The sequence below is a fragment of the Aotus nancymaae genome, unplaced genomic scaffold, assembly GCF_030222135.1.
Source record: "Aotus nancymaae isolate 86718 unplaced genomic scaffold, 86718_ANA_hifiasm-v0.15.2.pri h1tg000040l, whole genome shotgun sequence".
Lineage (NCBI taxonomy): Eukaryota > Metazoa > Chordata > Mammalia > Primates > Aotidae > Aotus > Aotus nancymaae.
Window position 1 is genome coordinate 79,145,885 of NW_026988454.1, and position 9,599 is coordinate 79,155,483.

Sequence of the window (9,599 nt, forward strand, 5' to 3'; positions counted from 1 at the left end):
AAAGAAATACCATGTCCAGCAAGTACATTCCCATTTTTCAATATTATATACAAATTCTATCTTTGATTCTGATGGACAATGATATACATGTGTATAAGATACTTTAAAAAATAGGTTATCTCTGTCAGCAACTTAGCAATAAAAATGACGAAATACCAAAATGTGAGCATAATTTATTAATACTTACAAAAATTCTTTACCAATATAAGTGTTGCAGGCTAATTTTTATGTTCTGATCATAAAATTTAGTTACATGTGATTGAAATCTGCAGTGGCCCAGATTTGCTCCATTTATGGACTTTCTCCAACAGTACCCCAGAACAGAAGATTCTAGCAAACCCCAGATCGATGTGGAGAAACAGGATGGGATAATGGGTCAAACTGGCCAGAATGGAGCTGAGTTTACCAGCTGTAGAATTTCAGCAGGTCCACTTGACAGAAAGAGAGGCTAACTAACTTTGTAGTAGATAGAAGCCCAAATTTGTGATGCCTACAGCATGTACGAGTGAGGCACTGTTAAAGCTGAATGCCAATCTATATGAGAGAAGTAGAGGGAACATGTACTGCCAAGGATCTGACTTCACTCTCCGAATAGTAATCAGATTGTCATCCTCAAGAGGTAAGCATAGTTCCTAAGGAGGAAGAAAGTTCCTTCTGCTGCATTAATGTCATCTTTCATACAAAAATCAATGTGAAAAATTGCATCCATGTTCAGCCTCAATGATATACAATACGTGACAATTACTCAAGTGACTTAAATGATTTCCAAACAGACCACAGTGCCACTTTTCTTACATATATGTAAGGGAGCCACCTACTGTCAAAATATAATCTGACAGCTACAAATTCTCCCATCGCCCCACATCCCAGCTACACGACTGCATAAACTTAGCTGCAATAAGTTAGACGAGAATTTTGCAGAATTCAAGAAATCGACATAAAAAAATGTTGGGGGGTGGGAAGGAATAGTCCACACTCCCCTGTATCCTTTGCAAGTTGGAAAATATTCATTAAGCACTTACCTGTTACACATTGCAAGTCTCAAAGAGAATCCTGGTATGCTGGAATTAGTAAGGCAGTTTATAATAACAAATGCCCCTGCCAATTTCCTTGTTAGTGTTTTTGGTAATGCTATTTCTTTCTGAACTTATCTTTGCCTGTCTCCATCTTACCTAGACTGCAAACTCAGCTAAGTCTTAATCCCTCATGAAGACTCTGCATATCTCCAGCCTGTTGCAGCCTCTCCTGCTTGGACCTCTGATCCTCTGCTTCATCCCAGAGGCACAGTCCTGTGGGAACTTCCTCATACATATGTTGCTTCACGGTGATAGATAGCAAAAGCTAGCGCTTACCATATGTCAGCACTGTTGGACCACCTTCCTTTTACTAACTCATTTAATTCTCATATTAACTCTATGCAGTGATTACTATTATAATCCCCATTTTTTAAAAGAAGAAACTGGGGCCTAGAGAAATTTTTAAAAAATTGTTCAAGGTCCTTAAGGTTATTTAGCAGTAGTGTCAAGATTTAAACCCAGCATCTGCATTTCCAACTTATTTGTAAGCACTTGGTGAACAAGAACTATGTTCTAAAATTCTTTTGAAGTTCCCACATTGCCTAGCTAGTGCTAAGATCTTAGGGACTGATGTTCATAGTTTTACTACAGTTACTAATTTTCCAGGAAATCAGAAGACCTAAGAAAGAGGATAGATTCCCCTCCATTAAATCAGGCTGATTAAAAAAACAAGTTTGGCCACTTTGGGAGGCCGAGGCGGGTGGATCACGAGGTCAAGAGATCGAGACCATCCTGGTCAACATGGTGAAACCCCGTCTCTACTAAGGATACAAAAAATTAGCTGGGCATGGTGGCACATGCCTGTAGTCCCAGCTACTCAGGAGGCTGAGGCAGGAGAATTGCCTGAACCCAGGAGGCGGAGGTTGCGGTGAGCCGAGATTGCGCCATTGCACTCCAGTCTGGGTAACAAGAGCGAAACTCCGTCTCAAAAAAAAAAAACAAGTTTGGCAAGATACTACAGCAATAATAGGGAACTTGTACTGACCGTGTACTATAAGCCTGGCACTGTGATAAGCATTTTTACGTATTATTTAATTCTTGCAATAAGCCTTTTCAGAGAAGTACTGTTATATATATCTTATAGATGAGAATGTTGAAGCACAGAGGGGCGAAGTAACCTGCCTAAGGTCACACAGATTCTAGCCTATGTTTAACCTCCATGCTATCATCTTGCACCTACTGCGTAAGAATGCTTATTTACAAGGGGATTTAGAAATTGCAGAGAATACACCATGAGGAAGATGGCCTTCTCCCATAGAACAATGGCTCCTAATTTTGTAGGATTGGTACAGGAGGGCGAGTGTTCACAGAAAGATTGCATATTCCCAACTATTGATGTCTCTTTCCCTTGGAGATCTCGAGTTACTGCTGCCATCACTGACCTGACCTCATGGGGGCACTGCTCCCAAACCCGCAGCAACCCTGAGGCAAGGCTGGAACATTTAAAACAGGATTTACTAAGTCCAGGGTAACAGGACAAGTGCACAACATAGAGCACCACAATCTGGTTACAAGATGTGGCTTGCTCTCCAAGGCTTGAACAAAATCGGTATTTTTGATCTTTCTTCCTCCAGTGGCTCCATTCTTATGTTTATGACAGAAGAGCAATCGCCTGGCACCTTTCCTCTTCAAAGCCGAGCCCCTAGAGAGCGGGGTGCAGGTGGAAGTTTCCAATGGTGTGAGAATTTCTATTTCCTTTATCAAGGACTGGCACTTCTACATATAATGGACATTGTAGATGGCCACTCTCTTCGGGAGATGCCTCCCGCTGCAGCTCCTAGCTCCAGGAACAGGACCTATTCTTAAGCCTTGCTCCTTGTTATGGTCTGAATGTTTGTGTCTTCCCAAAATGCATATGTTGAAACCTAATCCCCAAAGTGGTGGTCTTAGGAAGTAGGGTCTTTGGGAGATGATTAGGTCAGGATGGCTGAGTCTTCATGAATGGGATTGGTGCCCTTATAAAAGAGACCCCAGGCCAGGCACAGTGGCTCACACATGCAATTTCAGTACTTTGGGAGGCCAAGGCAGGAGGATCACTTGAGTTCAGGAGTTCAAGACCAGCCTGGCTAACATGGTGAAACCCCGTCTCTACTAAAATTACAAAAATTAGCTGGGCATGGTGGTGGGTGCCTGTAGTCCCAGCTACTCAGGAGGCTGAGACAGAAGAATCACTTGAACCTGGGGGGGTGGAGGTTGCAGTGAGCCAAGATCATGCCACTACACTCCAGCCTGGGTGACAGAGCGAGACTCCATCTCACAATAAATAAATAAGGCCCCAGAGAGCTGCCTTGCCCCTCCTACCATGTGAAGACACAGCAAGAAGATGCCATCTATGAATCAGAAAGTGGGCCCTCATCAGATACCAAATCTGCTGATGCCTCAATCTTAAACTTCTCCAGAACTGTGAGAAATAAATTTATGTTCTTTATAAGCTTCTCAGTTTATGTTATTTTATTATAGCAGCTGAAACAGATTAAGACATACCTCAACTGGACACCATAATGTCTAACTAGCCTATATAATGTATTTACATGTTTAGTAATAGGTACAAGTAATAGCTGGCCACAAACCAACTCCTTTGGTCAGGGTATCAAGAGACAAAAGGAATCCTTGCACCCAAATGTCAAAGAGTTCAAGAGAAGCCAAGAAGGTAAAGAGGCTTTTGCTAGGAGCCGTATGCATGTGCACGTGAGCCTGTGAGTGTGGACGAGAAATGTGTGCATGCATTTTTGTCTTTTGGGGTGCTAGTGACTAGATCATCACTGAGAAGACTGCATGTGGAGACAAAGTGGAGGACAGTGCCTTCAAGATCACTTCCGCTGGGGCTGCCTCCAAACCTCTCTGCTCACTGGTGCCAAGAGCCTGACTACCTTGCAGAGACCCAGACCCACGCTTGTAAAAGCTCAAAAGGCTATTCATTGATTTCTATTAAGTGCTCGATTGTTGTTTTTATTTTTATTTTTAAAAATAAACCATTTCTTTATCAGGCAACAATGCTTTACCTAGAAATTTCTTTTCTGGAGCTTGCCTTTGGTAACAGTTAGGTCTTTGCCCTCTACTGAATCCTCAGCTCAGCTAGCCTTAAAATGTAAAGATTCTTACACGCTCCAGCGATTTCTTCTGATACGGCCCATACCAAAAGTATAAGGCATTGTAGGGCCAGTGGTCATTGGTGAGAAGAGATACAACAGTTTATTCCACTTGAAAAACATTTCCTTCCTGATCACTTAGCTGTACCAATCATAAACATAGATATCAGTGATATCTCCAGATAGAGCAATTTTCCGTAAACCGCCCCTGCCTGCTTTTGTATAGCTTGCAAGCTAAGGATGATTTTTTAAAATTAGTACATAGTTTTGAAAAATTGAAAGAACAATAATATTTTATGATATGTGAAGGTTATGTGAAATCCAAATTTCAGAGTCTGTAATAAAGTTTCATTGGAACACAGTCATGCTCATTCATGTATGCACCATCTAAGGCTGGCTTTGCTCTATAATGGCAGAATTGAGTAGTTTTCACAAAGACTGCATGGCCCACAAAGCCTAAAATACTTCCTATCTGGTCCTTTACAGGAAAAGTTTGCCCACCCCTGACATAGTGTAACAGACTTTCTTATGTTGAGGCATATGCTATGTCTTCATCCTTTTCTCAAATCATCTCAGTGGTCTTATTTTACAGATGTAGAAATGAGAACTTCAAAAAGGGTATGAATAGTCTGAATGATACAGAGCCTGAACTGAAGCCCTTGGCCAGATTACTTCAGCTCACTAAGCCCTAGCTACATCACTTATCAAAAAAAATAGTGTTGACCTCATACAGCTGTGGTAGAGATGAAAGGAAATACGGCTGTAAGGGGTTTAGTGCCATGTATGGCATGCCATAAGTGCTTATTAAACATAGCTATTTTTGTTAGCTAATAATATTATTACTATTAAAACTCAGATCTTCTGTTTCAGCCCAGTACCCTTGTTACTACATTAAATAGCGTACCTCTTTCCCACCTTGAAGAAAAAAAACAAACAGGAACGGGTTATATAATCATTGATTTAAAAGTATTATTAGTGTTTTATCAAGACTAAAGGTAGTTTTCACTCACTCCCCAGACATCTGATCCACTCAGATCCTCAAGTTTCTACCAAGATGACATCGAAATGGTCCTTTGGGAGATAGATATCCCTTACTCAGGAAAGCCCTATAGCCATTTTATCCCGTCTGCTCTGTAAAATGAAGATAACAATGTTCATCCTATGTAACTCGAAGCTCAAATAAGATGACAGATATGAAGGCACTTTAAAAGTGAAGTGTCCTTGCAGTAAAATTATATATGTAGAAAGCCTTTTGCAAAAGTAGATAATTTCTAAGATCATTATCCATTCATAAGCTGTTGAGAGTCTTATCACCATGTGACTCATGGCCTAAATAAAACCTTTAGGTTCTCTTTATTCTACAAATTCTTGCTTTGTAGAGGAGCAAGCAGTATTCGGCTCAAAATGGTAGAGAATGTGCCAGTGATGGAATGAGGGAGAAAGCCGTCACAGAGGGAAGTGAACCAATGAGAAGCGCTGGGAAGCTTCCTGCCAGGTGTACATTGCACCCCCGTGTCTCTCTCCTATGAGCCCTCTCTGCGGCCCACCAGCTGCCTTCCTCTCTTGCCCATTTCCCTTTTTGCTCGTCTTTCCTATTTTCTTCTTCCATCCTCCTGCCCCCACTGCACCCTTCTTTTCCTCCCTCACTTTGACCTGAAGGATGTTACAGGTTGAGAACCCCTAATCCGAAAGTCAAAGCAAAGGCCCACGATGCAGTTTATTCAGCATCCACAAGGGAAAAAAAGACTCTCCCAGCCCAGATTACATTTTCCTAACTGTACACTTGCTCATATATTTCTCTCTGCTTAGATTACCTCATCTTCTCACCAAATCTGTCCATTGAAACTGGACTAGTGCTTCAAGTCCTAGATCAAAACTAGCCGTTATGTTTCTCTGAACTCCCACAGTCCTTTGTTAATACCTTTATTGGGGCATTTCCCAGATTTAGCATTGTGCTATTATTATTATTATTATTATTTTTGAGATGGAGTCTCACAATGTTGCCGAGGCTGGAGTGCAATGGCACGATCTCGGCTCACTGCAACTTCTGCCTCCCAAGTTCAAGCGATTCTCCTGCGTCAGCCTCCTGAGTAGCTGGGATTACAGGCACCCACCACTATGCCCGGCTAATTTTTTTGTATTTTTAGTAGAGATGGGGTTTTACCATGTTAGCCAGGATGGTCTTGATCTCCTGAACTCGTGATCCACCCGCCTCTCCTCCCAAAGTGCTGGGATTCCAGGCCTGAGCCACTGCACCCAGCCAACATTTTCTAGTAAGTGCTTTTATTTGCCACCACACATAATGCTACAGTGAGCATCCCGTATGCATACTTTTATGTGTCCTTGCTAGTATTATACAAAGTAGATTCCTAGATGTGGAATTGTTATGTCAAGGAGTATGTTTACTTAATATTTTTTTTCTCTTTTCTTTTTTTTAAATTTTACTTTACATTCTGGGATACATGTGCAGAACATGCAGGTTTGTTACATAGGTATACGTGTGCCATGGTGCTGTTATTGTTATGAACCCATCACCCACTACTACTGTCTGATATGTCTCTGTAGGCCCCACGACCCTAGCAAAATGACTACACATAGTAGGTTTTACATGAATGCTTAATGAATGACTGAACCTACCGTCTCCAGCCTAAATTCCCTATTTAAGATCTCAACAAAATCAGGTTTTTAAAAGTTTCATTCCATTTAAGAGTTAAATCATTTTTCTTATTTAGTACCAGATTTTACCTTGGCATATATGACATGATGTTGGATACACCACAGTTCTATTTCTCATTTTCTAGTTCTGGGAAAATGAAAAATGTCTGCCATCAGCACTTACTCAAGCACTGCAGTCATGTGCGGACTAGGCAAACATGACTGAATCTGATGCTGACCACTAGCATGGCTTCAGGCTTTACATGACTTAACACACCACCTCGAGGCTGGCTTTCCTTTTAAATACCAGTAGTCCAGAAAACTATTTATTTATTTATTTATTTATTTATTTCTCTGCAGTAGGTCATAAAACATGACATTAATGTTATAGAAAAAAATTACATTTGAATCCATTTATAGCTGAAAGAGAATATGGTTGGTGGTATTTTTAGGAAGAGCTCTTCTCTCAAAGAAAATAAGAACAGTTTATATAATCACTGATTTTAAAATGTTTTTGTTATTTTTGCTAAGATGTCTTAGATCAAGACATCTCATCAATTCGTGTTAAGTTTCTACCAAGTGACATTATAACTGCCACTTATGGTCCTTCAGGAGATGGGTATTACTCAGGGAAAAAAAGCAGTATATTTTCAGCTCCTATTTTTTTTGGCAACATATGAAGTTAATTTTGTTAAAATTCAACTTCCATTTCCCCTTAATGCTACTATTTCTTTCTTTTTCAGATTCAGAAAATTTCTCCCAAACTGAGACTTTTTCATATCCCTATTAAAGATTGTTATAACCGCTCCTTATGACCATTTATAAAATGGTAATCCTTCATTTCTCTGATAGGACTTTTTATGTTTAAATGGAAATAAATGTATGTGGTAGCCAAAATGCTAAATGGAATTTATGTAAAAGAGAGACCAGCAAAGCAAGCTAAGTGTGAGCTTAGCCCTGGGATTACGTGTGCAGAGGTGTCCATGGTTAAGGAGAATAACCTTGTCATCTTTCCTATCTACTCAATCACCTTTCCCTCTGCAGGGAACTCAAAGTGTCCTGATAGTACTCCTGGTGACGTCTAAGCACAAATCCAAGTGTGAAGTTGTCAGAATCAAAATGGAATTGGCTGATGTTAAGAAAACCCTGACAAACAAGAGTCAGGAAGGCCACGAAGAGAGGGTTCTCATGCATGTAACAGGTACTATCACTGGTAACAGAAACGATCACAAAAGACTGCAAAACCCACAACATTGCACAAAGGCCACGGCCACCTTATACAAAAAGGTACCTCAGCAAGGACACCTGTCCCGCAACTGCCTGACCAACCTCAGGCTGGCATCACCCTTGTTGTTGATCTTTGTAACCAGGGAAAATTATTTCAAAACAATTATGAATTTGTTTCCTTTAAAAGTCTTTGTTTTTCTTTACCTTCCTGAACATTCGCAAAGTTTACTATGGCATGTGTATTCCCGTTTGCAATGCTCTATCCTTAAATAAATATCATTTCTTTTACAGAGTGGTCTCTGGTTGTTACTTAGACTGACACAAGGATCCTTAAAACAGGGTCCCTGATGCTATCCTTTTAAGTAAAAATGAGGGTAAGTATTCAATAAATATTCTTCAAGTTGAGTTCCTGGTTTCTCAGAAGGGATGAAGCATAGGTTACATCTCAGAAATACCACCCCTGAGTAAAAGTAGGTTGATTGGTTACTCATTAAAAACCGTGCCTGAGGTCTTCCTTCTCTTTAGCTGCAGCCTTTCAACACCCATCGCCCTCCCTGATTCCCCTCAACTCTTGCCCTCCCCTTGCATAGGTAAATAGCCAGATGCACATTTAAGTTTTATCACAGCATGAGGGGCATTTTTGATGAAAATCATATATTTGAAATAATTTAGAAGCTCACCTTATGGAGTTTGCTGGAGATTTTTAGAGCTGTAACACTAAACTATTCCTTCCAGGTGTTCCACATCATCACTCATTGTTTTTATCAATGAATAGATTTAGGTTTTCAAAGCCAGTCAGTTTCTTTGAGGCACTATGTCCATAATTCCTACTGTTGTTCACCAGGATACTGGAGCCTGATAGAAAACACGGGTTTGTATAGTTTTTTTTTTTAATTATTATTATTTTTTTAGACCGAGTCTTCCTCTTGCTGCCCAGGCTGGAGTGCAATGGCACAATCTCATGTCACCGCAACCTCTGCCTCCCGGGTTCAAGCCATTCTTTTGTCTCAGCCTCCTGAGGAGATGGGACCACAGGTGCCCACCACCATGACTGGCTAATTTTTGTATTTTTAGTAGAGACAGAGTTTTGCCATGTTGGCCAGGCTGGTCTCAAACTCCTGAACTCTGGTGATTCGCCCGCCTCACCCTCCTAGAGTGCTGGGATTATCGGCGTGAGCCACTGTGCCCAGCCTCATATAGATTTCTTATTCCTATTATAGAGGTTCTCAAGCTTTCTTGGTTCTCAACATCTTTAGTGTTTCGGTATTTTTTTCATGGAAACTCTAGGCCTAAAGAAGTACCTAATTGTTCTGGCTTGAACAAAATAGATATTTTTGATCTTTTTTCCTCCAGTGGCTCCATTCTTATGTTTATGACAGAAGAGCAAGTGCTTAATGGGTCTAAGCAACTTAATAACAGCAGTTTGCATGGTAGCTGACAAATGTCACTGTGTTTCCCTGGAAATTTAAAAATGTCCAGCTGCATCCCTGTGAGCTCACTACCGTGCCCTGGGGCAACTGGTGTCAGTTCGGGAGCACCATCTTTATGTTTT

General features: G+C 40.7%; 1 protein-coding gene across 1 annotated transcript in view; it reads right to left on the reverse strand.

Moving 5' to 3' along the window:
• CFAP206 (cilia and flagella associated protein 206) overlaps positions 1–8,754 on the reverse strand; it is an 82,168-nt gene extending 73,414 nt beyond the window's left edge. The window contains exon 1 of the mRNA XM_064360415.1: positions 8,728–8,754. The gene's annotated coding sequence lies outside the window, so the exon portion shown is untranslated. The remainder of the gene's footprint in view (positions 1–8,727) is intronic.
• Between the last annotated feature and the right edge of the window lie 845 nt (positions 8,755–9,599).